Source organism: Hemicordylus capensis, chromosome 2, assembly GCF_027244095.1.
Source record: "Hemicordylus capensis ecotype Gifberg chromosome 2, rHemCap1.1.pri, whole genome shotgun sequence".
NCBI classification, from domain to species: Eukaryota; Metazoa; Chordata; class Lepidosauria; order Squamata; family Cordylidae; genus Hemicordylus; species Hemicordylus capensis.
The window spans coordinates 202,127,538-202,143,680 of NC_069658.1; the positions used below are offsets into that span (position 1 = coordinate 202,127,538).

The window sequence follows — 16,143 nt, forward strand, 5'->3', positions numbered from 1 at the left end:
GAGAGAGTTGAGCCAGAGGTTTTGGAAGAAGATCGGAGACAGCTCTGGCCAAACCATCTGCGGATATGCCATGGGAGAGGCAGCAGCAAGAGATATAGTACAAAGCAAGCAAAATATGCAGTGTGGTCTAGTGGTTAGAACCCTAACCCTTCAGCCCCCAAGGCCTGAGTGTAAGGCTTTATTCCTCTTCTTGACCTTGGAACTGTTTATTTGAACCCCTGGGACAGTGAGTATGTCGTTCATATGTCCCTACAATTTGAGAAGCTAATGTTGGTCCATGTGCCAGCTGAAATCAAACCTGTGGAGTCTGCATTGAAAAATGTATCTATTCTCCATCATCTTAATAATATATCCTTGCTGGGTTTTAGCTAGTATTACTGCTGCACACTTACTGTTCTGATCTCATCCAAAACTACTGTACCTCTTTCAAGAAGTCTACAGCTTACTAGGAAAAAACTATTTTGAGGGCCAGTAAATGAAATATATGGAGGATGGACTAAATAATAACAATAACCATACTTAGATGTTATATAGTACCTTCAAATGTTCAAAATGTGCCACATCTTCTTGTATCTTCTTGTTCCCCTTACAACCTCCCTGCAAGGTAGAACCATGTCAGTATTCCATTTTGCTGATAAAAGGCTAAAAGACTGAAGCTTGATTAATATAACCTAGCGAATTCACAGCAGAGGTGAGATTTGAACCACTGTGATCTTAGCCACTAGGCTACACAAGCTAAAATGCAAGAAGACAAGGACATCTTAGCACTCCTCACTGACAGGGCCTTCCCCCCACCCCTCCACCTCCTTTGCCTCTTTCATGCAGTGCTGTTTGTGCACGCAAACTGAATTTGTGTCCCAAGCCAGACTTGTGGGTCAGAGGGCAAATGTGAGCTCCAGCATTTTTCTGTTTACAACTTAAGCACTGGCCCAAGGGTGTGGGTGGTGAACCTCCTTCAGCTTCTTCTGGAATCCTGTGAACTCCCACTGCATGTGCGTCTGTGTGTGTGATTGCAGGAAACCCTTTGTGAGCCAAAGTTATTCTTCCTCTTCCCCCTCGCCACCCTCCTCTCCAGTATTTCTGTCCTTGCTCCAGCAGGAAAAGCGATGGGAGGTAGGTTCCACATGCTTGTGGCATCCCTGCTCCCCTCTGCTGCTGAGCTGTCTGGAGCCCAGTGGCAGCTGGCAAAGGCAAGTCGGGCTTCGGGCGGAGCGAGCAGCAGCCACAGCCCACACACCCATTAGAGGAGCTTATTTCAGGGCCTCTGACCACAAGGGAAACATCCGGGGCTGGGGAGGCTCCTTGGACGATGAGGGACTGCTCTTTTTCAGAAAGCGGGGCGGGCGGGGGGGAGAGAAAATGCATAAGAGTGTGCATGAGGACAGACAGTAAGACTATGCATGGACTGAACAAGATGGAGGCAGCCTCCAAACTACGCAGAGAGGCCAGATACTATTTATTCCAAAGCATGCAGCTTGATGGATCTCCTTTGGGTTAGAACTTCTCGACAGCATAGATCAGGGATGATCAATTAGCAGCCTGCAGTCCAGACCTGCAGCCACCTTTTGATCTGGCCTCTGACAGCCCTCCCAAATGTTAACCAAGAGGGCTGTTCACATGGCCATTAACGGGGCAGGGCAAGGGTCCTACTCACCTTCAGGAGCTGTGCATGCTCCCAGTTTTTGATCATGTGTGAGCAAACTGCAAGGTAGGAGTGGGGAGCAGGGAGGGAGTGATAGTGTATGAGGGTGGAGCTGGGTGAGAGAAGGTTTATCCTCCTACCTTGTTAAAATGCTGAGTACGAGAGCTGAGTAGGATGGTGCTGTCCTACCCAGCTCCTCTTTCTTGCACATGATCTTGCCACACCACCACCTAGTTGTTTGCTCATGCACGATCAGAAATCAGGAGCATGCACAGCTCCCGAAGCTGGACGCTTGACCTACCCCATCAACGGTCATGTGAACAGTCCTAAGCTATGGCAAAATATTTGCCCATAGATTCACTTATCATCTTTACAGATAGAAATCACCAGTTTTGCTATGAAGCCTGACAACTTGTAGGGGGTAAAGGACACTTTCGACCACAAGACTACAGTCGGAAGAATAGGGTGTCCCTCACAATATATATTCCTGCTATTCAACCACAACTGTCGAGCAACTCTTTTGGTGGTGGTTGCAACAATACAGGAGAGTGCCTTTGAGCATGTGCAGAGTACAGCTCTCCCACCACTGAGCTACCACAACCACCTTCACACATCTGAGATTCAGAGGCAAGTGATCCTGTGACTGGAGAATTCAGCATGCTGACCAACCCAAAGGTCTAGCATTCATGGAGATGATTAATCTGGGCTGTACCACCAAACTGCATCATGGAGGCTCACATGCTGGAATCCTATGCCACAGAAAAAAGCTCCCTGCACAAAGTAAAACTGGCATGTTGGGGTAAAGCTAGGCCAGAACCCTCATCTCTGATATCCCAATTTCTATGAGGGGCTTCTTCAGATGATACTTCCCCCCACTGTTTGGAGAGGAGTTCAAGTGAACCGGCTCCTGCTGCCTAGGATCTGCTTTATGCCAAGTCAGTCCATTAGTTAATCTAGCTCAGAATTGTCTGCATTGACTGGCAGTGGCTCTCCAGGGTACCAGACGGGCATTTCTCAGCCCTACTTGCAGATGCCAGGAATTGAAATTGGAACCTTCTGCATGTAAGTGAGCTGGTCCATTTGGTAGCAAGCATGTATCCTCTTTGCGAAGCAGAGTCTGCCCTGGTTGCATATGAATGGGAGACATGCATGAGCACTGTAAAATATTCCCCTTAGGGGATGGAGCTGCTCTGTGAAGAGCACCGTCCCGGATGCTTGCAGGCAGAAGGTTTTTGTTTGTTTGTTTAAAAAAAAAACATCTTTTATATCCCGCTCTTCCTCCAAGGAGCCCAGAGTGGTATACTACATACTTAAGTTTCTCCACACAACAACCCTGTGAAGTAGGTTAGGCTGGGAGAGAAGTGACTGTCCCAGAGTCATCCAGCAAGTATCATGGCTGAATGGAGATTTGAACTCGGGTCTCCCCGGTCCTAGTCCAGCACTCTAACCTCTACTCCCTAGCATTTCCAGATAGACCCGAGAGAGACTCCTGCCTGCAACCTTGGAGAAGCCACTGCCAGACTGTGTAGACAATACTGAGCAAGATGGACCAAGGGTCTGACTTGGTATAAAGCCACTTCCTATGTTCCTAAAGTAAATGCTCTACCACTAAGCTATGATCCTTCCCCTCCTATCAACCTGGCACACTGACCCACCTCCACTGACTCTACATGTTTATTTGCATGTTTTTCCAGGAAATCAACCACATGATTTTTGACCTATGTGCACAGGAATGTATGAGGCAATTGGTGAGACCCACGATTGGTGAGACCCACCTCCAGAATGTTTGTGGGGAGAGTGGGCTAAGCCCGCTCTCCCCGCAGACAAGCAGGGAAGCAACCCTGGGTGGCTGCAGCGGCCACCCACACAACTGCTGGCTCTGTTATGGAACCGGTGGGGGCTGTAGGGATTGGGGGCTGAATGGCCCCCAGAAGGAAGCTCCAGCATGCCCTGCGCAAGCACGCAGGGCATACTGGAGAGACCCCCAAGCGGGGAGGCTGCATTTTAGCCTCCCGGTCAGGGAGGGTCTACTCGTGAGTTGCTGTGGCGCGGAGCTGCACTGCAGCAACTCACGGTCAGAAAGCCCATGTTAGCGGAGCACTCGCTCCGCTAACCTGGGCTTAGGGGAGGGTTGCTGAAGTGGGTGACCCGCTTCCGTGAGACTGGACTCGGCTGCGAGGCCGGTGGTTCTCACGTTCATGAAAAATCAGGCTCAGCTCCCTTAGCCCGATTTTGCATGACCATGAGAATAGCCTCTATGTGTGCAGGTTGTGTACAGGCATCTCATTCCCACACAGACTTGCAGGGCTGCTGGTCAAGGAGGAGCCAATGTGCTGGGAGGGTGGGTAAAGATATGGGGAGGTATGTCTTCATATACCTCCACGTGATGGGGATAAGTATAATCTGAACCAGCTCTCTGCAGAGAGAATATTTGTGTAGGGACTGGAGCATTCCATCATGTGAACCCCCACCTGCATCCTGAAGTGGTACAGCCAACCAACGGGTTTTCCACCTCCGTGAAAACCAGGCTATAGTTTTCAGGTCAAACATCTGAAGGTGCAGTACCCCAAACGGCATCCACTCTCATTTCCCTTCATAACAGTCCTGTCATTTCACAGCTCCTGGGGCCCTTCTGAGTATATTCTTTCCTGCATATCCTTTATTTGAGAACAGCAAACACTGTATTTCAGCAAAAACAGAGGACACACTAGAGTTTGGCAGGGCCAGAGGGTAGTTTTGTAACATTCTATGGACAGGCAGCATTCTGAATTATATGACTGATTCTTAAAAGGACGTTATCTTTCATCAGTGTTGTTGACCAATGAAGGAAGATTTAGTTGATTTATCATCTTTTAATATATATAGATAGATTAATTAAATTTATTAAATTTTAAAACATTTAACCTACAATCAAAACCACCATACTGGGCACCTTGGTGAGATATGGAAATAAGTGTGAGATAATGTACAGTTTACAGAGAGCTACCACTTCTTGTTAGAAAAAAAGACTCCAATTTCATGTTTTGTTTTTCATTCCTCATTATATTTTCTATTCCAGAAGGAAAAAAGTGTTTCCTTAACTCCTGGACCTATCAAACAGAATTGGCTTTCACCAATTCAAATTCGACCCAGTCAGTGAATCAGCAAAAGCTATACAGTCACCCTATGCATGTTTATACAGAAGTAAATCCTACTTAGTTCAGGAGAGCTTACTCCGACTGCACACTTGATGTAGCACAGCCCTGCACAACATAAGGCCCGGGGGCCAGACATTTTTGATGGCCGAGGTAGCCAGCAACAGCAGGAGCCCCATAACTGGGCATCTGTGTGGGGCTGGAACATTCAGGTGCCTACTGACTGAGGAACGACAGGGCTTATTTTCTGGCCACTATCCTTGGTTAAAATTGAGGGTCCCTGGGAGGAAGGAAGGACTCACAACTAACTAGTAATTGCTTTAATATTTATCATTATAATTAATTTCACTGCAATCATCAATACACTGAAAATTGACTTTGGCCTCCACATACACCATCATGGTTGTTTTTGGCCCGCTGGGACGTTTGAGTTGTGCATCCCTGATCTAGCAGTTAACTTTGCAACCATATTTACAAGAAAATAAAGCTTGTGGGTAATCTCTGTTCACTTCCTCTTCTTGGTCCCATCTCTCTCCCCGCTGAAAATCATGCTGTCCACTACCTGCTTGTGGATCTCTCCCCTAGCTAGCATATCTTGCTATACTGCCCTGATAGTCAACCTTCTTTGGCAAATGGACCACAAAACAAATTCAAAGAATGAGAGAGCACCAGAATTTTCCAGAATTTTTCAAATCTGAAAAATTCCAGAGAATGTTCTGTTGCTCTACATAAATTGGGATCTGATTTGATATGTTTGGAAAATGTATACTTTGATTTTAATTTACATAATATTTATCTCATGCTGTTTTCCAATAAATAGACTTGGAGGTTTTCCAAACAGCAATTTACTCCTGCTTCGCTGCAATTAGGGTTGTGGGGAGTTCAGAAGAGGGGGGCGGCGGATGCAGTATGGTGACAGCAAAGTGCGGCTCATACAGCCAGGGGCATTATTCAGCTTTTTTCATGATGACTGACCCTTATTGCATAATATACACATCTTTTAAAAGTTGTACTTTGGGGCAGTGTTGAAGATGGTTGTGTGCAATACACTGGCATTTTTGTGGCATTTTATGGAGAGACCCCTGAAATAAAGCATAAGATGGACATGTGCTACCTGTCTGGGAGTGACTTTGGGGGGTGTCAGCTCTGCCTTTCCCCTCTCAATTCCACTCCTGGGCAGACTTGCTTTCTGTGTTCTGCAATCTACTTCCATCCAATACTGATTTTTTAAAAAAAATAATTCCCTGGGAGTTATTCTCACATGGCTTCATGCTGCGGGGTAAATGTTGAGTGAAGCCACTTCGAATTACACTCTCAGCATTGAGGGAAGCAGCCCCTGCCCTCTGCTCTGGGTTTTGCTTTTGATGCAAGATCACATAGTGTTTTCCTTCTAGCCAAGTGTGTGTGTTGGGGTGGGTGGGTGGAGAGATTACTAAAGAGCTACATCAGCATTTCTAAAAAGAGTATCCTTCTTATCATGCTAATATCAGTGTCTCTTCCTATTTGCTCTGGCTTTTTCAGAAAAAGTAGCTTAAAACCAGCATTTTAAAAACCTGGAAGTACCTCGAGATAAGCTAGAATTCGCAAGACAAAGCCCAACTTGTGTGTGGAGAGGGTCCAAGGATCTCGAAGGGACTTTGGAGTAAGTTTGGCTGGTGAGTGAAAGCACATACTCTCTCCCGAAGGAGATTCAGGATAGAAGCCCTGTCTGTAAAGCCTCCTGGTGTTCTAATGCTCTAACAACAGTGTACTAGAACAACAGGGAAATCTAGATACTGCAAAATCCACAGCAGGTTTCAAGTTCTGCAGTGCAATGTGGGGGGTGGGGAGGTGCAGGGGATGGAAGAGATTATATGCCCAGTACACAGAAAAAGCAGGGTTTGGGGGTCTTGGCAGGGGTCAGGAAGCCCATGTTCCCTTCCACTTGCTTATCCTTTTAAAGAAAATATATACCTCCATGGTGTTCTTGCACAAGAACACCAATACATCAGAGCAGGCCAGTAATGTTTCCTTTTATAAATGGAGAAGGAAGTAATAAAAATTCTGTGGTGTCTGGGGACGGAGGAGGGGGCCTGTGTCTGCGTGGTGCCCTGCTGTCCCATGAGATACCTTTTCCATGAGCTAGTGATGTGCTGGCTCTTCCAGTTGCTCTAGTGTACTGGTATTTTTGCACAAAAACACCATTGGAAAATTATTATTATTTAAATCTCCAGGAGATAGTAAGAATCAGGGCTGTCCTTAGGACATGGCAAGCAGGGCGACTGCCCCGGGACCCGCTCTTTTAACCCCCATTAGAATTAACTGGAAGGGGGGCTTGCACTGGCTGATTTGCCCTCTCTAAGGACACTCTCTAAGGACAGCCCTGGTAAGAATGGAAAGTGCTTCCATTCCAGATGGAGGCTTCCCACTCCCCAGCCCCACTTCCAGTGAAATAACAAAACATGGCTTGGAGTCAGTGCTCCATTACGGTAGCTGGAGCTTCTGTAACGATTTATTCCATGGCCATTGGCGCTATTGATCTAGCGTGTAGTTATTGTTGTGCAAGAACACCGGGGATTTTTATTTTTATTTTTAGACAGAAAATTACATTGGGGGGGTGGGATCTGCAGGCTCTGTGCACGTGCACACACATGTACTCATTCACAACACTATTCTCTACACAGGTGAATGCACCAATCAGAAGCAAGAGGCAAGGGCCTCCTCTACAACCCTATTGGCCGGAAATGGGCAGGATGGGTGGGAGCCAGCTGTGTGAAGAAACCAATGTTTGGAAAACAGTAATGAAACATAATCAACCATAATAAAAAGCTGCAATGTGAAGGGCCTCAATTTACTCTGATTTATACTTATTTACGCTTGGACGCGCTTATACGCACTTTATATACTCTTGTCCTAACTTACACCACTTCCTCCCACAGTAAAGCCCCCAGTCTGGGAAATCTCATGAGAACATAAGAACAGCCCTGCTGGATCAGGCCCAAGGCCCATCTAGTCCAGCATCCTGTTTCACACAGTGGCCCACCAGATGGCCCAGTGGCCCACATCCCACCCCCAGTGGCCCACTTCCTGGGACTTTTACACACAGCAGGCTTTACCATGAGTTTACAGGGAGGCTTTTCTGTGAACTGGAAGTTGTCCCAAAGAACTCCAATGCAAACAGTGGATTTTTTAAACCCCAGATATAAATTGGGCTACACTCTAAGGCACAGTGAAAAACCCAGATTATGTGTGAACTGCTCCCCGATCACTCACAGAGACTTAGGGGTAAATATGGCCAATATGTGAACGCACCCCCTCCATTCCAGAGGAGATGCGAGTTAAAGGGCTTTAAAAGCCCCATGTGAAAAACTTCCTAGTATATCTGCATTTTCCTTCTTTCCTGCCTTTCTTCCAACAGTCACCAGGAAGGGTTAATTAACAACTTTGAAACTGTCCAGTTTGACTGGTATTATAGTTATTCATATGTTACTAAATAATTTATGAAGCAATGCGTTTGGGAGATGGAAACATTGTCACAGAGAATGATCGCTGTGGAAAACTTACAGTGGGAAATTTTCTGCCCCACATCACTAAGTGCCATTCTATTGTGCAACGCAGTATATGTCACACACCACTTCACTCCCTGCTCTGGGATAGTTTTGCCGGTGGTCTACTGAGCCCGGGACTGCAGTTTAGGTGATGCAGCTAGGAATGCAGTCTTGACTCTGCTACATAACCCGGCCCAAGGGTTCTCTTGCTCATGTCCGGGGGTCCTTTCAGATGGCAACAAAATGCATGACATTCAGAGCTTACCACAGGTTGGAAGCGAGAGCTTACTCAGCTTCCACACACTCTGAAAGGCTTGTGTCTTCTTGTTGCAAATAAATGACTAATCCTCTATAAGTATTAGCACAGGAAGCAACTTTAACTGAGAAACAAGAGCTTGATATTGATTACTGATACTGACTAGAACACAGGCTAAGAAAACAATAAACAGACCAACCGTCTCTTATGCAGGGAGAGGGAGAACCTCTCAGTTTGAACGTTAAGTCAGCAAGTGAAGGAGCAGACAGACAAACTGTGACTCTACTCCCCAAGCCAGTTCATAGAGACAAAACATACAGACAAGCATGTCTAGTACAAGAAATTAGACAATGCTATGGCAAAATCCCAACACTTTGTACCTGTAGGCTTTCATGGGCTGGTCAACGGCCAGCAGGCACTTCACTACATATTTATCACAGTGCTACTACCTGCTGGCCAGCTCTTGCTTTCCTTGAATAGCCCGCCTATCTCCCTATTTTCCAGAAAAGTACTAAGGAAATGGGATGGATTTATTGGTTCCACCATTCCCACGTTACTCTAACTACTTGACAACATTCTTATGTTGAAACTGAGGAGCAGCACCCAGGAGTCCTGGATTGTAGCTCCTTGTACTTTATTCCTCTGTCTTTCAAACTGCAGCTTCTCAGCTTCCTCCATTCCAACTACATCGGATCTTTCCCACTCTAAAGGCACGATGCAGTCAAATCAATTGCACTGTTCCTTCCCCCCCCACTCCCCCCCCACTCTGCCATATTCTCCTCCCCTTATCGCTGGGTGGGACCCATCCTATCCAACCCATCCTATCCATTGTGGCTTCCACGCTTTCCTCTCGCTGTCCAAAGAGCCTCGCCCAGCCCCCTTCTCATTCCCATGCACGCACACACAGAGGCACCTCTGCGCCTGGAACTCATTCCACAGTTTATTTTGCTTCTCCTTTGAAGGAGAAGCGCCTGTTCTGGCTAGGAGTTCCCTCAGATCTTTAGCCCCTGGGGGTAGGTTGGCTGGAGGTGCCCCCCACACACACCCAGGAGAAAAAGGCAGGGAGGGGGAACTCATCATATCGCCTCTTGACTGGTTTCTAAGCTTGCATTGACTGCCTAAGGCTGGAATAATACATTTTTACAAAAAAAGGTATGACCAAATAATTGTTTCTCATGGTGTATACATACGTTTCTTGTGTCTTGCTGTCACCTCTGGTCTTATGGGTCCTGCAGATTTTTAAAGAACCCTGCAAAACCTGTAACAGAGAGAGACTGAAGGATGAGTATACACTTTATAAGCAACAGCACCCATCTCATACCACCTTCAGCCCTTCAGATTTCTGCAGCAAAAGCTACAGCAACAGCAAACCGCAAAAGGAGCGACAACATCTGAACAGTGTGACTTGTTGACAGAAGCCTGAATGTCCATATCTAGGAGATTAAACCTGGATGTCCAATCTCCTGTACGGTATTAATCACAGCTCCAAAAGCTGAGAAATGTTTCTAAGCAGACAGTGGCAGTCACCTTGGACCCACAAAGTGCTTGCGGAATGAGCACATTTGCACTAGTGCAAAAAGATTGCATAGTTGCACTAAAAATTGGTTTTTGCAGAATTGTGCTATAGCACTACTGTGCAAATGTCCTCTTGGAAACAAATGAGGCATGCTGCAGGTTGTGCAACTGTTGCACAAGCACAAACATGCTTGTGTAGCGCAACACTAGTCTGGAACACCAAACACCATATTCAGCACAAGTAGTTAGCACAACTCTTTTGCACTAGCATGTCCTTCAGCAAGTACTTAGATAGTCAGGATGTCAGTCAGTGTGTTAAGATACTGGCCTCATTCGCACATAACATGGAACTGGAGTTTGCCATACCCAAGGTTAATTTTTGTAACCATTCATCACATCGCAGATGTTCGTCCACCCACAGCCTGGCAACCTCCAATTCCAGGGTAGGGGAGCTTCCTGGTCCTCCGAGGCAGCATCCTAGCAAGCTCCAGAGCTCTAGCATCTCCAGACTGTGGGCAAGACATCAGCATGTCAGCAGCCATTGGCCACAGTCTTCAAGGGGGTGTGCTGAGAGTGATTGTGCCTTTTAGGAATGAATGGACTGCCTGCTCACAGCACGGAAAGGGCACTTAAAGCCCTTTAAATGGCATGCAAGACCTTCTTCTGAAAGCAACTGCACCACTGCACTTGTAAGAGCCCCGCATCAAAACAGTCTCACACAAGCACAATTGCTGGCAACAGAGGGGTGCTGAGGGGCACTTTTTTCCTGTTGCTCCCGGGAGGGATCATGCCCACTTCCTAGGAGGGAATATGTATATGAGGGAGGCCAAAGGATCCTGGGGTCTGGTCCACTGTGACCAAGGATGCTTGGTCACAGAGAGGAGAGGTGGTCTTGTGGTAGCAAACTTGAATTGTCCCCTTAGCTAAGCAGGGTCCACCCTGGTTGCATATTATTATTATTATTATTTCTTGTTTACACAGTCAGACAGGTGTTATTGACTGGTTTGTTTTATCCAGACATCGAGTCCTTCCCAAGGACCTGGGATGGCTGAATTTTATTGTCAATTGTTATAGATATCGTCGCAGAATATAGGCTGTTCCCAGTAAAGCTGCTTTTTGTAACTGGCTGATGGTGATTTCTGTGGCCCCTATGGTGTTGAGGTGCTCTTCAAGGTCTTTTGGAACTGCACCCAGGGCGCCAATTACTACTGGGATTATTTGGGTCTTTTTCTGCCACAGCCTTTCAATTTCAATTTGTAGATCTTTGTATTTGGTGATTTTTTTCTATTTCTTCTATTCTGCTATCCCCTGGTATTGCTATGTCGATTATTTTGACTTGTTTTTCTTTCTTCTCGACTACAGTTATATCTGGTGTATTGTGTGGCAGATGTTTGTCTGTTTGTAGTCAGAAGTCCCATAATATTTTTACATCTTCATTTTCTACCACTTTTTCAATTTTATGGTCCCACCAATGTTTGGCTACAGGTAGCTTATATTTTTTGCAGATGTTCCAGTGTATCATCCCTGCTACCTTGTCATGCCTTTGTTTGTAGTCAGTCTGTGCGATCTTTTTACAACAGCTGATTAGGTGGTCCACTGTTTCATCTGCTTCTTTACAAAGGCGGCACTTGCTGTTTGTTGTGGATTTTTCTACTTTTGCTCTTATTGCATTTGTTCTTAGTGCCTGTTCTTGCGCAGCTAGTATTAAACCCTCTGTTTCTTTCTTCAAGTTGCCATTCTTAAGCCATTGCCAGGTCTTGGTGATGTCTGATTTTCCACTTATATTGTGCAAATATTGACCATGCAGGGGCTTATTTCTACATTTTTTTGCTCAGTTCTTGACTTGTTCTTTCTTGTAAGCCTGCTTTCTTTCATTGGTGTTGAATAGTTTTGCGTTATTGACCATTTGAAGTGCATCTTCTTCACTGTCCTTGATATATTCTTCAAGGCCTCTTTTCTCCTCCTCTACTGTTTGATGGACTTGCAGCATTCCTCTTCCACCTGAGCTGCGAGGGAGGTAGAGCCTATCTACATCACTGCGGGGGTGCAGAGCATGATTGATGGTCATGATTTTCTTGGTCTTACAATCCAGCGTCTCTAGCTCTGCCTGGGTCCAGTCTATTATTCCTGCAGTGTATCTGATAACCGGTATAGCCCAGGTGTTTATGGCTTGTATGCTGTTCCCGCCATTGACTTGAGGATTTTTCTAACTCTCCTGATGTATTCACTTCCAATTTTTCTTTTAACTTCAGTGTGTGCAATGTTATCAGCCTGGAAAATGCCCAAGTATTTGTAATGTTCTTTCTCTTCCAGGTTCTTTATCTTGCTTCCATTGGGCAGTTCTATTCCTTCTGTTTTTGTTATTTTCCTTCTGTTCATTATTAATGCAGCACACTTGTCTAGTCCAAACTCCATTGCTATATCGCTACTGAATATACGGACAGTGTTTAGCAGTGATTCGATTTCTGACTGGGACTTTCCATACAACTTCAGATCATCCATGTACAGCAGATGGTTGATTTTACTTGTAGATGTTTGGTATCCAAGGCCTGTTTTGTTTAGTATTTGTGAAAGTGGGGTCATGGTGATTACAAACAACAGAGGGGATAGTGAGTCCCCTTGGAAAATGCCTCTTCTAATGCTAACCTGTCCAAGTATCTCGCCATTGATTGTTAACTGTGTACTCCACATGCTCATTGCTTTTTTTATAAATATCTGAATGTTTTTGCTGACACCAGTTGTTTCTAAACATTTTAGTATCCATGTGTGAGGCAATGAATCGAAGGCTTTCTTGTAGTCAATCCATGCAACACTTAGATTTGTTTTTCTTCTCTTGCAATTTTCTAAAATCATTTTGTCAATCAGCAGCTGGTCTTTTGTGCCTCTGGTGTTAGGGCAATTTCCTTTCTGTTCAACTGGAAGCTGTTTGTTAGTTAATAAGTGTTGCATGACTTCATCTGCTATTATTCCAGTTAATAATTTGAACATGGTTGGCAGGCAGGTTATCGGTCTATAATTACTTGGAACTGCACCTTTTGCTGGGTCTTTCATGATGAGATGGGTTTTCCCAGTTGTTAGCCATTGTTCAATATCACCTCCTTGCAAAATGTGATTGAACTGTTTTGATAGTTGTTTATGAAGGCTTGTTAGGTGTTTAAGCCAAAAGCCATGCAGTTCATCGTCACCTGGCGCAGTCCAATTTTTAATTTTCTTTGCTCTTTCACTTATTAATTCTGGTGTTATTATTAGATCTTGCATTTGTTGGTTACATTTTTTGACCTCTTTCATCCTGCCTGCTTTTTTATTATAATCTATTGGATTGTCCCATAATTTCCCCCAGAATTGCACTGTTTCTTCTTTATTTGGTGTTTCTACGTTTCTTGCAGTTTCTCCTTCTATGCTTTGGTAGAAACGTCTCTGATTCGACTGGAATTGGAGATTCTGCCTGTGTTGTGTAATTCTGGCTTCATACCTGCTAATCTTCTTTGACACTGCTGTTATTTACTGCTTTATTATTTCCAGGACTTCTCTAATTTTCCTGGAATCTAGGTGGTATTTTTGGATCAGATACTGTTTGGTGTTTTCATTCTTCAGCTTCTTGTCTTTCATATCTTTCAATTTACTAGCATCTGATCTAAGCCTGGAGATTTTATTTTCTAATCTAATCTTCCATTTAGGTGATGTACTGCTTTCTTTTTTTTACAGGTCCACTGATCTTATATCCGAGCTCTTGTGTTGTTATTGCTGCTGCACTGTACATTAGTTGGTTTGTTTCTTGCAAATTCTTGGTTGTTATCTCTGCAAGTGCAGCATTGACATCTTTTAATGCCTGAGTGAGTTGTTTTTTGGCAACTGTTTTTAGAGCTGGAAGTCGAACCCTGGTGGTTGTTTGGTTCATGTGCTCAGTTATTTTTTGCTTTAGTTCTTGTTGCTTTTCTGTTAAACGGCATTTGGGTTTTTGAGGTGAAGGCAAAGGGGTGGTTGCCTGGTTTTGATTTTGAAACAGTTCAGTAACAGTGGCATCCTCGATTTCCAACACCTCCTCCACCTGCACCTGAGCAACTGCTTCAGTTGGTGGTAATTCTTCTTCCATATCTTGAGCCTGTGTTGCTCTTTGCAGTTCTTCCAGCTCAGCTCCTGTGAATACTTTATTTCTTATTATGTATCTTCTCTGGTCTGCTAGCCTTTGTTCTGTTATTTCTGTATCTGGATGCTTCTCTTTCCAAATTTGGTACATTCTTTTTAAATAACCTCTTATAGTTGTTGTTGTTACATTTATATTATTGTTACATTTATATCCTGCTCTTCCTCCAAGGAGCCCAGAGCGGTGTGCTACATACTTGAGTTTCTCTTTCACAACAACCCTGTGAAGTAGGTTAAGCTGAGAGAGAAGTGACTGGCCCAGAGTCACCCAGCTAGTATCATGGCTGAATGGGGATTTGAACTCAGGTCTCCCCGGTCCTAGTCCAGCACTCTAACCACTACACCACGCTGACTCATATGAATGGGAGACTAGACGTGTGAGCAATGTAAGATATTCCCCTCAGGGGATGGAGCCGCTCTGGGAAGAGCAGAAGAATTCAAGTTCCCTCCCCGGCTTCTCCAAGATAGGGCTGAGAGAGATTCCTGCCTGCAACCTTGGAGAAGCCACTGCCAGTCTGTGAAGAGAATACTGAGCTAGATAGATCAATGGTCTGACTCAGTATATGGCAGCTTCCTATGTTCCTATGTTGATGCTCTTGTGATGGCCAACCCTGGCAAGGCAATCCAGGGACACCCAAGCACACTCCTGCCCCGTGTCCTTTGCCTCATGAGATAGGCCATCCAAATGAGGGGGCCCCTGCCCCCGCTTGTGTGAGTCCTCCTGTTCTCTCTGGCTAATAATAGAGCTTCTACACAGCAATCCCCCTCCTCTACAGGCAACCCTTTCCTGCACCCAAAGGGGAATTTGCCGCTCCATGTGTCTGGGCGGTCCCGGGCAGACAGTCTAGGGAAATACCGGGACAGGGAATAGATCCTCACTCTCTTTCAAATTTCCCAGGTTTGGACTCGTGTTGCACCATATGCAGATTGGCCACTGTGGGGAATCGTGGGAGAGGGGAGCCCTGATTATCAGCAATCCCAGGAGAGTAGGGTCGCCATTCCAGGCAAAAATAAAGATGGATATGTCCTTATGGACAGCTGGACTGGCAGAGGGCCTGCTTGGAATGCTTCTTCGCAGCAGTCGCCAATACAGGGAGAGGTATTGCCAGGATACCTGTCACAGCAGCTTGCTTATGCTGAGCAACCAGGCTGAGTGGCATCTGCCGTCTGGCCTGCATCCATATCTCCATGGCCTAACACTTTTGTGAGAGAGCGGTCTGTGGGGGAAGGGCTATCATTGCACATTATTAGTGATTCTGCCCAATGCCGACCCTCTGCCCGCCTGGATGGTTCTTCTTTTGTGAATGGATATCTCCATGACCTTCTTTTGTGAATGGATATCTCCATGACCACCTTTTGTGAATGGATATCTCCATGGCCTTCCACTCTCATGAGCGAGCGGTCCACTCCGGAGCAGCATTCATCATCACAGAGAAGGAATCTCCCCTGTCACTCGAGGCAGTGCTACTCCTGCTGGATGGTTCTTCTCATGAGTAAGCCTAGGAACCACATACATTTTCCCAAGGAGAAGGGGCTGGGCCCCCCTACCCCTACTTTATTGTACCAATAATAGAGCGGAGGCATTAAATAATTCCTGGGTGTGGCTTTTAAACCTGCCCTACCATATGTTATCTTTTAAACCTTTTAAACCTGCCCTACCATATGTTATCTTCCCAGCAATGTAATTAGGTTGCCTAGTTTATGGTGACACTGTGACTGCATGTGCTTGTGAACATACTTCTTGATTGATTCATTTTTGGAGAGCAAAGCACATAGTTGTCGTCTTGCCATCCTGCTCCCTTTCTCTCCTGATTGCCAGGAAGGGGGGTGGGGACAAGCGACACAGTGGGAAGAGGGCATTCCCCCCATGTGACCTTTCCTTTTGACAGGCTTAGAAGCTTGGGATGGGACAAGGCAGTGTCCCTG

The 16,143-nt window shown here is 45.5% G+C and overlaps 1 protein-coding gene across 2 annotated transcripts in view; it reads right to left on the reverse strand.

The window, feature by feature from the left end:
- SP1 (Sp1 transcription factor) overlaps positions 1-16,143 on the reverse strand; it is a 193,398-nt gene that overhangs the window by 110,180 nt on the left and 67,075 nt on the right. For both annotated transcript variants that reach the window (XM_053290698.1, XM_053290696.1), the window contains 2 exons: positions 9,750-9,817; positions 538-597 (listed from right to left, as the gene is read on the reverse strand). The gene's annotated coding sequence lies outside the window, so the exon portion shown is untranslated. The remainder of the gene's footprint in view (positions 1-537; positions 598-9,749; positions 9,818-16,143) is intronic.